We start from the raw sequence: 15,941 nt of genomic DNA, 5'->3' as shown, positions 1-15,941 counted from the left end.
GGGGGGGGGGGAGCAGAAGGAGAAGCAGACTCCCCACTGAGCAGGGGGCCTGATGCGGGGCTCCATCCCAGGACCCTGGGATCATGACCTGATCCGAAGGCAGACGCTTCACCGACTGAGCCACCGAGGCGGCCCCATGATACATCATTTCAAAACTGTATTTTTTAAAAGTCTTTGCTAACATTTGTATATAATCCAGATTTCATCACCGGTACAGAATGAATTTCTCCAGAGACTGAGTCAGAAGTTATGTTATTAAGGGGCGCCTGGGTGGCTCAGTCATTAAGCGTCTGCCTTCGGCTCAGGGCGTGATCCCAGCGTTATGGGATCGAGCCCCACATCAGGCTGCTTTGCTGGAAGCCTGCTTCTTTCTCTCCCACTCCCCCTGCTTGTGTTCCCTCTCTCGCTGGCTGTCTCCATCTCTGTCAAATAAATAAATAAAATCTTAAAAAAAAAGTTATGTTTAAAGTTAAGATACAAATATTAAAATAACTGCCATACCTTTATGCCTTAAATGAAGAAAAGAAATCACAAGTTTTGATTCCCTACGTCTCCTGAACGTGTCCTATTGGTTGAAGGAGGATATGTGAGCTGTCCAAATTCCTACTTCTGTCTGTGTTATCTTCCTGAATCTACACAGTGAAGCATTTCGTGCTTTTGATTTTATCCATAGGAATAATGACGTTTTCAGGGTTGGTATCTGAGCAAGGGACAAGGCAGAACATACATCAGAAATGACCAGTGCTGGGGTGTAGAAGTTAAATTAACTTACCTGTAAAGTTCACGTAGTGTAACTCTTAAAATTTTGCTCTAATTACATAATATTTACACAAACACAATATACGTGTTGTTCCAATGAGAGGTCTCATTGTATTCTGTTGGCACAAAATCCTCTTTATTCTGATAAATTTGGTGTAAGAATATACTGGTTTTAATAAACACTAAGCAAAATAAAATCTGCAAACACAAATTCTAGCTTCTGTGTTTCTTATCCCATCTAGAAAAAGGATTGGGTAGATTTTTGAGCAAGTCTGAAGTTCATGTTTGACATCATCTAAAATACATATTATGGAACATGTAAGAAGTCACTCCAGGGGTCCTAGCAGATGCCCCAGTTAGTAAGGTCCCCATCTTCTAGGACTGGGGTAAATGTGTCACCTGATTGGGGAGTGGGGGGCGGGGCTTCTTCGACTTCTGTCTTCTCCACTGGCTTATTTTTCTTTCCGTAAATAGTGCCGCCCAATACTTAGTCCTCAGACCTCTACTGCCATACTCCAAATTTCTCTGCTCTAAATCCGTCTTTCAGATTAGCTATCCACAAGGTTTAAACTCGGACTCCCGTTCAAATGACACCCAAGTCTATCTCTGCAGACCAGATCTTTCTTCCAAGCTCCAGACACAGTATCTCCAAGCAACTGTTGAATATTTTCACGGCCCCTCCACATCTGAGCCAAGTTAACCTCAGCTCCATCCTCTCACTTCTCCCTCCTCTCTCTCCAAGAGAAGAGCTCCATTTCCAATTACCAGTTTCTGTCAATGACACTGCTATCATTTACAAGTGATTACGTGCGAAACCTCGGGCGAGTTTATGATCCAATCCTAAATCTGTCAAGGTACAAATGTATGTACATTTCCCCCCAGAAATAGCTCTCAAATGTGGCTTTCCCATTCTTACACCCCCACCTATGATCCACAGCACTAAATTTATCATCCTGTTTGATTCTAAGCTTCCTGCATTGCATCCCACGTATTAGGTACAATTCTGCTTCGATCAGATTATATCCTGTTGAAGAATTTATAATGTCAAAAATGCTCCACTCAAAGAACTGGCTGCCTTACTGTCCCTAAATGTCACTTTTTTATAACTTCTACCCATGGGTATCTGGCATGTTTTTTGCCAAGAATGCCTTCCCACCTATGCCTTTCAATGATCCAAGTTTTATCTTTCTGCCAAGACTCCCTCAGCACCTCCTCCGTGAATTCTTCTCCACCCAACCCAGTTCATGTCTTTGAATTTATACACGACTTGTGCTGTCTACACTGCACATTGACACTTTCATCATAATGTCCTGAGTGGCTTTTTAGTTCTTAAAGCACTTCCTTCTTACTTGCTAGCAGGATTAGAAGGTCCTCATAGGCTACTGAGACACATGTCTATGTCCTGGTGGTTTTCACATAGTAGTTTCTCAACAAAGAGTGTTGAAATGACCCAACAATAGAGAAGGACAGCTTCATCTAAGCTGATGGCATTATGCCTTCCCCAAAGCATTGGAGGGGCTCTCCCCACAGTGTGAGCTCCGTAAGACTTCTACTTTGAGATACAGTTTGGGGCTTAATCCTAGATCTTTGGGTCTTGAGTGGTGGTTCTCAATTGTTTTAATTTTCTCCTTTCTCTGAAGAATCCTGTGACACTTAAAGTACATGTCATACCCATATGAAAAAACCTATACAGTTCACACAGCTTCAAGAAAGAGTGAACCCATGCCATTGCTTATGTTCCACAAATGAGTAAAACTATATGATAATTGTCTTTCTCTGCTTGACTTATTTCATTTAGCATAAACTCCTCCCGTCCCATCCATGTTGATGCAAATGTTGGGTAATCTTTCTTTCTGATGGCTGAGTAAAACTCCATTGTATATATGGATATCTTCTTTATCCATTCATCTGTTGAAGGACATCCGGGTTCCTTCCACAGTTTGGCTATTGTGGACATTGCTGCTATGAACGTTGGGGTGCATGTACCCCTCCTTTTCACTACATCTGTATCTTTGGGGTAAATACCTAGTAGTGCAATTGCTGGGTCGTAGGGCAGCTCTATTTTTAACTTGTGGGGGGATGGGGCAGCCTGGTGATGGGTATTAAGGAGGGCAAGTGTTATAATGAGCTCTGGGTGTTATACAATGAATCATGGAACACTACATGTACTGTATGGTGACTAACATAACATAATAAATATAAATAAAATAAATTAAAAAAGGAAGAAAGTGTGAACCCAACCAACATGGCCCAAGTAAGGAAGAAGACTGTTGCTATTACATAAAACATCCAGAAATCGGCCATCAATGGCTGATATAAGGACCTGGTGACTTCACCAGGGACTCAAGCTCCTTCCATTTCTTTGTTCTTTTATCTTTAGGCTGAGCCTTTCCTCCTTGTGGATACAATGTAGCTGTCACCTCACTGCAGGAAGATATTAGAAGGGCAAAAGGCCTGAGGGTAGTATCAGCCAAGCCTGCTCCTTTTTGGAAATTTTCCTAAAAGCCTTACCTAGAAACTTCCACTTTATCTTAGGGGACAAAACTGAATTACAGGAAAGGTATTTTATCTCAGACTGCACTAAAAACAAAACAAAACAAAACAAAAAACTTTCAGAAGAAAGGAGAAATGGGTATGGAGTAGATAGCTAAAAATATGCGTCCCTGGTCCTGATAAAGAAAATAAGCATTAGTAACCTCGTTCTCCATATTTATATTTTGACAGAATGTCAGACTTAGAAAAAAATTACAAGACTACTAAAAAGAATTCCCAGATACTTTTACTACTAGTTTCTCATGTTATTGGAAATACCTCTACTGTTTCCCCATTATGATAGAATATCCCATCCTCAGGATAGGGTGCACTTTATCGTGTTAAAGAAAAAATCTCCATCATTTCCTATTTGCTTGAGTGCTTTTTATCAGGAATAAATGGTGAATTTTTTTTAAAGATTTTATTTGAGAGAAAGAGGGAGAGAGAGCACGAGAGAGAGAGAGAGCGAGAGCACTCGCACCAGTGGGAGGAGAGGAAGACTCCCCACTGAGCAGGGAACCCAACGAGGTGGGGGGGGGGGGCTCAATCCCAAGACCCTGAGATCATGACCTGAGCCAAAGGCAGATGCTTAACCAACTGAGCCACCCAGGTGCCCCTAAGTGGTGAAAATTTTTTTTAAAAGATTTTATTTATTTATTCGACAGAGATAGAGACAGCCAGCGAGAGAGGGAACACAAGCAGGGGGAGTGGGAGAGGAAGAAGCAGGCTCATAGCGGAGGAACGTGATGTGGGGCTTGATCCCATAACGCCGGGATCACGCCCTGAGCATGAAGGCAGACGCTTAACCGCTGTGCCACCCAGGCGCCCCAAAATTTTTAATACTTTTTCAGTATGGGTAGAGTCAACCCTTTGGGGTTTTTTCCTTAGACATATTCTGATATTAATACATCTTCAAATTTTGAGCCTCACATTCTAATATAAACTCAAAGTCATTCCATATCATTTTCCCATAATAGCACTGGATTCTGATCACTGTATTTTTAACTTTTACATCAATATTCATTGGTGATATCTGTAAGTATCTCTTTGACTGTCTTTATTGACTTTATACACCAATGCTATACTTGCTTCATAAAACACATTACCAAGGGTTCCTTCATTTTCAGGGCTCTGGAATAATTCACAGAGCAATGGGATCATCTGCTCTTTGAAGTTTGCTAGAAGGTTCCTGTAATTCCCACCTGGACTTGGTACTTTCTATGGGTTAATTCTATGAGAACACTCTCAGTTTATTCTCGAGCAATTTGTCTAAGTTTTACTTATCGAACTGGGTCAATTAAACTGTATCTCCTTGGGAAATTCTCTACTTGGTGTGTATATTTTCAAATTTATTTGCTAAGAGGCCTGCAATATAGTTTCATGGTATTTTCACATTTTGGCCGTTTCCGTCTTGCCATTTCTCATTTTGTGTATTTGTGGTTTCCCTCTGTTTCTTGATTATGTTGTCTATAGGTTTGCCTATTTTGTTAATGTTTTGAAGTTATTAATCAGATCTGCCGTTTATTGTCTTTCTCATGAATTTCTTCTATCACCCTTGCTTTCCTTGAGCTTGCTTCTTTCTGCTTTACACTGGGGTTCTTTCTAACTTCTGCACTTGGAAGGTCATTGTATTCTTTCATCTGTGTTAACAAAAGTTTCTGTGCTACTGGGGCGCCTGGGTGTTTCGGTTGGTTAACCATTTGCCTTCCTTCTGCTCATCACGATCCTGGGGTCCTGGGATCGAGCCCCCGGTAGGGGGGCTCAGCAGGGAGTCTGCTTCTCCCTCTCCCACTCCCCCCACTTCCGCTCACGTGCTCTCTCAAATAAAATCTTTAAAAGAGGAAGTTTCTGCGCTACTGATGTTCCCGTCCTCGCTGCTCTAAGTGTATTTTGCCTATTTTAATAATGCAGACTTTTTTTAGTTCTAGGATTTGACAATCATACAGGTTTTTACAAATTTGCCTACTGTATTCCTCCTTATAAAGTATAAGTTTAAGACTTAATAATTTCTTTTATTTCAATGGAAACCGACAGTGTTATTTACTATGTCCGCCGACATTTTCTTTACCTCATTTTTTTTCAGTGTTCCATTGACCCGTGCTTGAGATAAGCATATATCATCTATATCAGGGTATAAGGTTCAATATGCCATAAAACACCTTTTGGTTATGATGTTTTGATTTTCTATATCCTGACTTTTTCCATCAACTTTATCTTCGCATGTCCTAAAATGTCATTTTCTTAGTGTGGTTTTTTTAATGTCTCCTTGCATATTATGAACCTTTTTTTTTTTTTTTCTTTTGAGAGAGAGTGGAAGGGGGAGGAGCAGGGACAGAGAGAGACAGAGAGAGAGAATCCCAAGTAGGCTCCATGCTCAGCACAGAGTCCAACAAAGAAGACTTGATCCCACAATTCTAAGATGATGACCTGAGCTGAAATCAAGTCAGATGCTTAACCAACGAAGCCACCTAGGTGCCCCTTGTGAATTTTTATCAACCTTTTAAAAATAGATGATATGAAAGTATCATTTAGGAAATTTTGGACATTTCTCTCTTGCCATTTCTTATTTTGTATATTTGTGATTTCCCTCTTTGTTTCTTGATTACATTATCCATTGGTTTGTCTACTTTGTTAATGTTTTGAAATTACCAATTATATTGGGGCGCCTGGGTGGCTCAGTTGGTTAAGCAACTGCCTTCGGCTCAGGTCATGACCCCAGGGTCCTGGGATCAAGCCCTGCATCGGGCTCCCTGCTCAGTGGGGAGTCTGCTTCTCCTTCTCCCTCTGCCACACCCCCTGCTCATGCTTTCCTGCTATCAAACAAATAAAATCTTAAAAAAAAAGATACTATCAATTATAAACCTCATGGAGATGATTGCTATTATTTTAGGTATACAGATATTCATATTGTTACACTTTAATTGTGAATTATGTATTTTAACATTAAAAATCCTTTATTTTTAGGTTTCATCTTCTTTGAATTGAATCATACTCTGTATGGTATTAATGTGCTGATCCTGCCTTCTCACCGTTTCCATTTGAATGATTCCATTCCTATTTGAATGATTTTGTCTTATGTGTCTCTTAAGACAAATAGGCGAATAAGAAAGAGGTGGACAAAGGTATACCAGGCAAATGGAAACAGTGAGAAGGCAGGATCAGCACATGAATACCATACAAAGTATGATAAGCCCAACTGAACATCCTTTTCTTTTAACAGGTACATTAGGCCCATTAACATTTATTGGTGAGACTACATTTGATCTCAATTATGCTCTATAACTTGTAATTTCTCTTCATAAAGTTTTTGTTTTCAATTTTTGTTTTGGTATGTGAGGTTTTTGTTTTGAGGGTTCCTTTTGTACTCGTACTGTTTGAAATGCCTTTATTCCCATGTTTTCTTAAGTCATTACATCATTCATGCTGTATGGTTTTTTTAATGGTATTCTTTTTTTTTTTTTTAAAGATTTTATTTATTTATTCGACAGAGAGAGACAGCCAGCGAGAGAGGGAACACAAGCAGGGGGAGTGGGAGAGGAAGAAGCAGGCTCATAGCGGAGGAGCCTGATGTGGGGCTCGATCCCATAACGCCGGGATCACGCCCTGAGCTGAAGGCAGACGCTTAACCGCTGTGCCACCCAGGCGCCCCTTTTAATGGTATTCTTAACCCCCCCTCTAATGCCTATGCAGTAATTAGAGAACTTATTCTCTGTCTTTCTAGTCACATTATTTCTACTTTATCAGAATATAGAATGCATAAGATTAGCATGTGTCATAACATTTTATCCTGAATACTTATTACGATTCTATTTTTAAAAAAACAACATTTCTCCACCTCCTCACATCTTCTTACAATGCCAATCTGTTCTCTATTGATGAGCTGAGGGGTTTTGGTTTTAGATTCCACAGAGATAAATCATGTAGTCATTTTCTTTTTCTGACTTCTTTCACGGTACATAATGCCCGTAAGGTCCATCCACGATGTCACGAATGATAAGATCTTATTCTCTTTTTATGGCTGAATGATATCTCATTGTGTGTACATGTATGTACACCACACACACACCACACACACACACCACACACACACACACACACACACACACACACACACACATTTCTTTATCCATTTATCCCCTGATGGATACTTAAGTTTGTGTCCATATCTTGGCTATTGTAAATAACACTGCAATGAACATGGTGGTGCAGATCGGTTTTCGAATTACTGTGTTTCTTTTCTTTAGGTAAATACCCAGAAGGAGAATTACTGGATCATGTGTAGTTCTATTTCTAATGTTGGGGGGAACTTCCATACTGTTTGCCGCAGTGGCTGCACCAATTTACATTCTCACCACAGGGCGTGAGGGTTTGCTTTCTCCACATCCGTGCCAAGACTTCTTGTCTTTTCAAGGATAGTCCTTCTAGCAGGTGTCAGTTGAGATTTCATTGTGCTTTCGATTTGCATTTCCTTGAATAGTGATAACAAGCATCTTTTCAGACACCTGTTGGCCTCCTGTAGCTCTTATTTGTAAAATGTCTATTCAGATCTTTTGCCCATTTTTAAATTGGATAGTTTGCTTTCTCTGGTTTGTTTTGGGGGCTTGCGGGTTATTGAGTTGTATAAATTCCTTATATATTCTGGATCTTAGCCACCTATCAGATATATTATTTGCAATTATTTTCTCCCATTCAATGAAAAATGAAAAGGGTTGCCTTTTCAGTTTGTTGATGGTTTCCTTTGCTATGCGAAGTTTTTCGGTTTGGTATCATCTCACTTGTTTATTTTTGCTCTTGTTGCTTTTACTCTTGGTGTCAGATTTTTAAAAAAATCATCACCAAGACCTATGGCAAAGAGCTTTTCACCTGTGTTTTCTCCTAGTTCTATGGTTTCAGGTCTCACATGTAGGTCTTTAATCAATTTTGAGTTAATTTCTGTGCGTGGTGTAAGAGTGGTTCCATTTCATCCTCTTGCATGTAGCTGTCTGACTGTGTCAGTACCATGTAATGAAGAGACTATGCTTTCCCCACTGCATATGCTTGGTTCCTTTGTCTTAAATTAATTGACCCTTTATGTGTGGATTTATTTCTGGACTCTCTCTTGTGTTCCACTGATCTATACGTCTGTTTTTATGCCAACACCATACTGTTTTAATTATTACAGCTTTGTAATATAATTTGAAATCGGGGCAAAGGAAGCCTCCGGCTTTTTTTTCTTCTTTCTCTATATTCTTCTGACTACTTGGGGTCTTCCATGGTTTCAAAGTTTTAGGATTGTTTGTTCTATTTACGCAAAAATTATCTTTGAAATTTTGATAGGGATTGCATTGAGTTTGTATGATGCTTTAGATAGTAATATTTAGTAATATTAATTTTTCCAATTCTTGAGCAAAGAATACCTTCCACTTATTTGTGTTTTCAATTTCTCTCATTAATGTCTTCTTTTCAATATACAAGTAGTTCACCTCCTTGGTTAAATTTATCCCTAGGTATTTTATTATTTTTGATAGCATTGTTTTCTTTTTTTTTTTTTTTAAAGATTTTATTTATTTATTTGACAGAGAGAGACAGCCAGCGAGAGAGGGAACACAAGCAGGGGGAGTGGGAGAGGAAGAAGCAGGCTCATAGCGGAGGAGTCTGATGTGGGGCTCGATCCCAGAACGCCGGGATCACGCCCTGAGCCAAAGGCAGACGCTTAACCGCTATGCCACCCAGGCGCCCCTGATAGCATTGTTTTCTTAACTGCTCTTTCTGATACTTTGTTACTAGTGCAAAGAAATGGCAACAGAGTCTTGTATATTGATTCTGCATCCTGCAACTTTACTGAATTCATCTGTTGGTCTAAACAGTATTTTTGATGGAGTCTTTAGGGTTTTCTAAATATAGTATCATGTCCTCTCCTCTCTGTTCCTGCCCTCCATCTACAATTATTAAATGTTGTCCATACTCCTTCTGCTAAAGTTTCCCTGGTCATCTCTCAGTTGAATGGAGTTCATTTTCCAGTATATTCTTCAGAAAGGGCTTATGGATACGGAATTCCCTGAGCTCTTATGTGTTTAAAATTGTTTCTCTATAGCCAGGATACTTTTTTTAATTTTATTTAAATTCAGTGTATTAACCTAGAGTGTATCCTTAGTTTCAGAGGTAGAGTTCAGTGATCCATCAGTTGCGTATAACACCCAGTGCTCATCACATCATGTGCCCTCCTTAATGCTCATCCCCCAGTTACCCCGTCCCCTCACCCTCCTCCCCTCCAGCAACCCTCAGTTTGTCTCCTAGAGTTAGTCTCTTATGGTTTGTCTCCCTGTTTTCATCTCCTTTTATTTTTCCCTCCTTTCCCGTACTTAAAGGGCGGCTTGAGTGGAAGGAAATTTGGGGGTTACACTTTCTTTGGAATTTCTGAAAAAGCCTCCTCCATGTTGCCTTGCATTCTGTTGTTTTCAAGAGGTCACGTGTCAGTCTACCTATTTTTCTTTATAAGTTATTTCGTTTGCCCCTCATGGTCCTCAAGATTCTTTATCTTTGTTTAGTAACTTTATAGGACAATGACCTTGAGTTGATGATTAGGGGAAAATTGAAATGGTGCCGGTGAGTCCTTTCAATATGTATATTCAAGTCTTGTGCATCCAGAAAGTTTTTTTGACAGTTGCAAATATTAATGCTGTTCTGCTTTTGTTCTTTGGGATTCCAATTATATACATGTTATTCCTTCTTTAGCTATCTTCCAAATCAGTCATCTTATCGCTGGCTCTTTCTTATTTCTTCTTTTACCTCATTTTCATTCTCTTAGTTATTAGTTTATTTCAATGTGCTTGACTATGTTTTTCATCTATACTTCTTTGACAACTTATAAGTTAGTCTACATTTCTGATGCAGTTTTAACTTCTTCCATTTCTTCCCTGAGTTCAAGTTGTTTTGTTTTCTCAAGTCTTTTGTCCATTAACATTTGTAGTTCCTGGACTTACGATTCAAAGTGTTCTCCAATAAGCCCAAATGCTTGTTTGAGGCTATTTAATTTAGTCTGATGTGTTGCACTTCTGCTTCTTTCTGTATTGCTGTTGGTTTGAGGGAGGACGAATTTTTTCAGCTCAATATTTAGATTATTCTAATTTTGTTTTATTTTGCAGCGGTGTTGTTAAAAAGAAAGAGGTGGAAACTATGCTTCTGCATTTCTGTGGACAGAGCCAACAGTTTGGGTTGTGAGATTTCTAGTTCTATCAGCGTAGTAAGAAGTGATTTCCTTACCATATGCTTGGGTTTTTTAAAAGGGAAATGGGAGATAGCAGAGAGGGTATGTGTCCTTTGATATTTTGATTCTCTTCCATCTAAACTTTTCTACTCCCCCCCCCCCCCCCGCACTAGACACTATTCAAGTATGGCTCTCCATTGCTTTAAGCCTCTTCTTTGCTTGGGTATAACACCTCTGAAAGACTGTCTATGCAAGTTCCTTGTCTCTTGAGGTCCTTTCTCCTGTAGTCAGTGCTCTGGTCTACCACTAGACTTCCCTGTGTTTTCACAATCTTCTGTTTTCTGTTGGTGGTTTTTGATTGGTTATTCTCCTCACTGCCACCTCCTTGTTTTAGGTCCCCCATGCGATTTTTAGCTGAATTTTTAGCTGAAATGCCCACGCAGTCCCCAAAGGCTTGCCATGGGGTACATGGGAGACATCGTGCTGGGGTTCTGCATTTATGCTTCCACTTCCTACTTAATTCAAGGTTTGCCTGGTCCCTGCACGGTTGGTGCAGTTTTGTTCTTCTTGTTCTCTATCCCTTTTTTTTTTCCTTAGAAGTTGGTAGAGTTAAATTTACACATCTATGGTTTCATTCATTTATGAAACATAAGTAGGAAGATCCACAGGAGAAGGAAGGGAAGAATGAAGGGGTGGGGGTAAACAGAAGGGGGGATGAACCATGAGAGACTATGGACTCTGAGAAACAAACTGAGGGCTTCAGAGGGGAGGGGGGTGGGGGAATGGGATAGACCGGTGATGGGTAGTAAGGAGGGCACGTATTGCATGGTGCACTGGGTGTTATACGCAACTAATGAATCATGGAACTTTACATCAAAATCTAGGGATGTACTGTATGGTGACTAACATAACAGAATAAAAAATTATTTAAAAAAAAATTTACACCTCCACCCTGGCCTCAGATCTCTGTCTACTTTTTAAGATAGTGACATAAAACTGAGGAACTGATAGGATGATGAACATCACTACCCCAAATAGCAGACTAGAGGACCCAACCTGTGAATTGAAAATAAGGATGAAGAAGAGAGCTTTCAGGGAGCCGTGCCTCAATGGAATTGACCACACTCATACTTTGGCGACTCTCCCATGACTTCCAGGACATGGGAAGGAGGCAGAATGAAGGGGTATAAAAGGATATAATGGTAACCTTAAAAAATTAGCCTTAAAGAATACCACTTATCACATTATTAGATATTCAAAGGTGCTACCCACCTCCACCACTGTATCTGTACAAGATCGTTAACAAATGCATCCAAGGGGTATTTAGGACCGTCAGATTTATCTTTAGTTTCCAGTGAAGACAGGAACATTGAAATTACCAGGAGACTTGACAAACAGATGCCCACTGCCACACTGAAGATGGATGGCTTGTTTTACTTCCATGGAAAATTATGCCATGACATCACATTATGGTACAAGAGAATCTCCTGAACCACCTTCTTAGTGTGAAAAATTGAACATCTGCCCCTATCAGACACTGTTTAATGGTGTGTGCCAAACTGAACGTAACTTCCCCAACACTTCATCACTTATGCTTGGAGGACCATCTTCTATCACCAGCACTCCTTAGGGTTCCAACCCTGTTTTCATCAACTGAACACACTAAAAAATTCATTCATTCATTAAATGGTATCATATGTGCTCCATTCTGTGATGTAGGTGAAAAAGAAAATTAGAAACCCTCTATTTCCATTTTTTTTGTGTGTAACTCCTGATAATAGGGTGTCTTTTTCAGATGATTGCCACTACTTTAATCTTTGCTTCTTCCCTTCCAGATTCAAATATTACAGAAGAAAGAAAGGGTGTTTTTATCTCTCCTGATTGTTTTGTGATGATTTTGTTGTTTTTTTTGGAGTGGTTAAGTAAGAAACAATTTCATTGTCAAATTCTGTAAGAACTTCAAGAGCTTTCCAGAAAGGACTTTTAAAAAAAGCCCATTTCACTTTTTCTCAAGAATTCCTAGCAAAAATACAGGGAAAAAAAGAACATTTTTACTTCTCTTTTCATAAAACAAATCCAGTTATAATTACCAATGATTATTAGACTTCCCTCATTTTTTTGTTTTTTGTTTTTTTTTTTTTATTCATAGCACAAAGATCATCTTTTGGAGGGAGCTTTTTTTTTCTTTTTACTCTGTTTTCCCTTTTATGCTTCCTGCTCTATTTAGATTGTTTTTTGACTCAGTTTAATTCATTTCTTCTAGATTCTCAAGTTTATTATAAAATGGTATACTTGTTCTTTTAAATCTCCTAAAATCTATAAATTCTACTTCCTTTTTCACTGTTGAAAAAATTTTGGTTCTTTGTCGTGTTTCTAATCAAGTTAGTTCAGAAATTTTCTATAGTCCAGTTAAAGGGAAAAAGTCTTACACTTTAATATAGTCTATACTTTTTTTTTTTTTTACTAATTTATGCTTATATCATTATAGTTCTTTTAAAAATTTATTCCTTTCACTTTTTTAGACTTTCTCTATTTGTCATCAGAATTCTCTCATTCTAGGTCACGGATACCTTCTCGTTTTAATTTTTTTTTTTCAGTTTTTCTGTAATGTAAGGGGTATGTGGGAAAACTCTGTAGATTACAAATTTGTATATGTATGTAATCACTCGGCGAAATTTGTATATTGCATTCTTCCATACTGTAACTCATTTCGTCTACTCAATCTTTCGATTTCTGAGCAAGGTTTCTGCTGAGATTTTTTTTAAGAAGTCTGCCACCCTGATTATGATTATGTCCATCTCTCCCTACCCTACTCTATTTTAATGTTCCACCATACACATCATAAATCCATGCTACTAGGTTTATAAAGATTCACCGGTCAAGTTTTCAGGCCGATTTACTGGATTAGTATGTCCCTTGCAGTGCTTCCCCTGAATTCCATTTTTGCTTGTTATTTTCCTTTACACCGTCTCCGCTTAAAGGCGTAAGTTGGGTGCCTCTTTTCATGACTTGATTTCCAACCTTCTGGTTTCATTTTGTTTTAGAAATTTCCTAAAATATTCTGAGCTTGATTTTTTAAATCCAATCTCAATTTCAGTTCTCAGAACAGAATTTAATCTGTTCACATTTAACAAGATAACTGGTATGTTTGGACTTCCGTGAGTCACCTTATTTTTCTATTTACTAGGTTTTCTTGTTTCTTTTCCTCCTTTGTATTTAAAGTCATCTAGTCGGGATTGTCCCCCTATTCTAACGGTCAGGAATTTAAACATATATTTGTATACTGATATTTACTTATTTTCCTTTACATCAATTAGTTAACATCACATTATCTCAATGAGCAAGCAACTTTAGCCCTTACTTCCTTTCATGCTCTTCTAATTTCACAAAAAGATAATGTAGATTCTTTTCTATTAATGAATGATTATTTAGGTATAACTGGATCTGTAATTTCTATTCTTCACTCTGATTTCTTATAATTCATGGTTTGCTTGTTAGGCATATTTTTCTTTTTGTTGGAATACTTGCTGGTTCTTCTCTCACTAGGGTTTGTGGGTGGTGAAATTTATCTTTTATAAAAAAAAAGATAATTTGCCCTCACACATCGAATTAAACTTTGATTACACCTAAGTCTGGGTTCAAATTATTTGCCTTCCTGTATCTAATTTTGCCATTGAGAACTATATTGTTAATCCAGTTCTTTTTCATGTTGCCCAGAACATGTTATATGTTACATAACATATATATATACACACGTATATGGTGGGAGAGAGGATTCTCTCTTTGGAAATGTCCGTTTATGCATGGTGCTTTCCAAGTTCTCTCTGCTGTGTCCAGAGAGGTTTTCTATCTTTTCCATTCTGCCAGGCCTCTTTGTACTCATTCAAACTCAGGGTCTCCCCCTCTAAGTTGTGGAAATTGCCTCCTATTCTTTTAAGGAATTACCATCGGTCACTTTCCTTCTTGTGAGCTCCTACCTGATAGACTCTGTAGCATACAGGTCTTTTGGTTTCACCTTTCTTCCATACTTTTGGCTTCTGTACCCTTTTTGTGCTGGTTCTGGGAAAAATCATCTCAGTGTTTCTGATCTTTATCTTGGTGCACACATGGTTCTTTTTTTTTTTATGGCTCAGGTTAACAGAGCTTTAGATTTTCAATGTTGATTATCTTATTTCTGAGCCCCAAGGTCTCTAAGGATTTTACTGTAATATAGAACTGTCCTTCCTTTGTAAATATGATACCCTCTCATCTCATAAAAGACAACAAATACACGGTTTTAAAAATCCACCATAACCTCAGATATTGGGTCTTCCATTGAATTGGTGGTGTGTGTTTTTCAAACATCTGGAGATCTGGGTTGCTGGCCTTTCTTTCACTTTGAATCCCCATTAACTATTTGTGGATATCACTTGTGTTCTTATCACAGCCTTTCTCCAGTTGTAGGGAAGATGTGTGCTGTACAAGTGACTATTCTTCCGGGTCAGAGAGCCCCGCACTCCTCCCACTGGCCAAGGTTGTAGGGGGAGGCTAGGTCACCTGCTGATTCCAAAACCAATTCTCCGAGGACCACCTTCTGTACCTAATACCAAGCTAATTTTAAAGAACTTCCAAATTTGCCTCTCTAGGGACTGACTACCTTCTCTTAGGCCTGTTTGAGCTTTGTTTCCCTACCAATTCAAGTCCACCTGCCTTCTTTTGTTCAAGTGTTCTTCAAATTCAGTTCCACTGATAAATGCTTTTTGAATATGTTGCAATGCATTTATCCCTTATGTTCTACCTATGTGATTCAGAACCCAAGAATTCAACAAAATGAAGTCCCCTCTTGCCCAGAAAAAAAAAAAAAACACAATTACATGGAGGCTCCAGAATGCCCTCCCCCTCAACTCTCCCCTACTTACTGGGGAGAATGGACACAAGCTAATGTCACTTGAGTGACCGGTCTCCATTCACTCTAGCTTCTCCCGGAAAGCATATTTGAAGTCTACCACAGACTTCTACTGCCAACCTTCTACTCACCTTTCAAGACCCTTTATAGCCTCTCCATTGGCAACTCATCCCTTACTGGGTCAAACTGCCCAACTACATGACTAGGTTAGACGCTAATATAAAGATACCGTGCATTTGCTTTGCTTTAACAACCACAGGTCCATACCAAAAAAGATGAAGGCCTTTCGAAGAAAGAGATCAGAAAGAAGGCAGAGCAGACATGGTATCACTGGGCAATAGAGAAGTTAGGTGGGAGAGGACCCAAGGGCCAACAGCCTCAGCTGCAGACAATTACAGGCGGTGATGAATGGTGTTACAAAGGGTCATCATTATCCTCAGGGATGGGGACGGCACAAGAGGATAATGAATATGTTTTGGGAAGAATAATATAATCTCATCTGGTATGGAAGAGTGGCATCAGCATCCAGGCGGCTGGAAAGGAGAACAAGTTGACATTATTTATAGCTACAATGCAGAG

Source organism: Ursus maritimus, unplaced genomic scaffold (genome assembly GCF_017311325.1).
Source record: "Ursus maritimus isolate PB19 unplaced genomic scaffold, ASM1731132v1 scaffold_5, whole genome shotgun sequence".
NCBI lineage: Eukaryota > Metazoa > Chordata > Mammalia > Carnivora > Ursidae > Ursus > Ursus maritimus.
Note: the sequence above shows the minus strand (reverse complement) of the source record.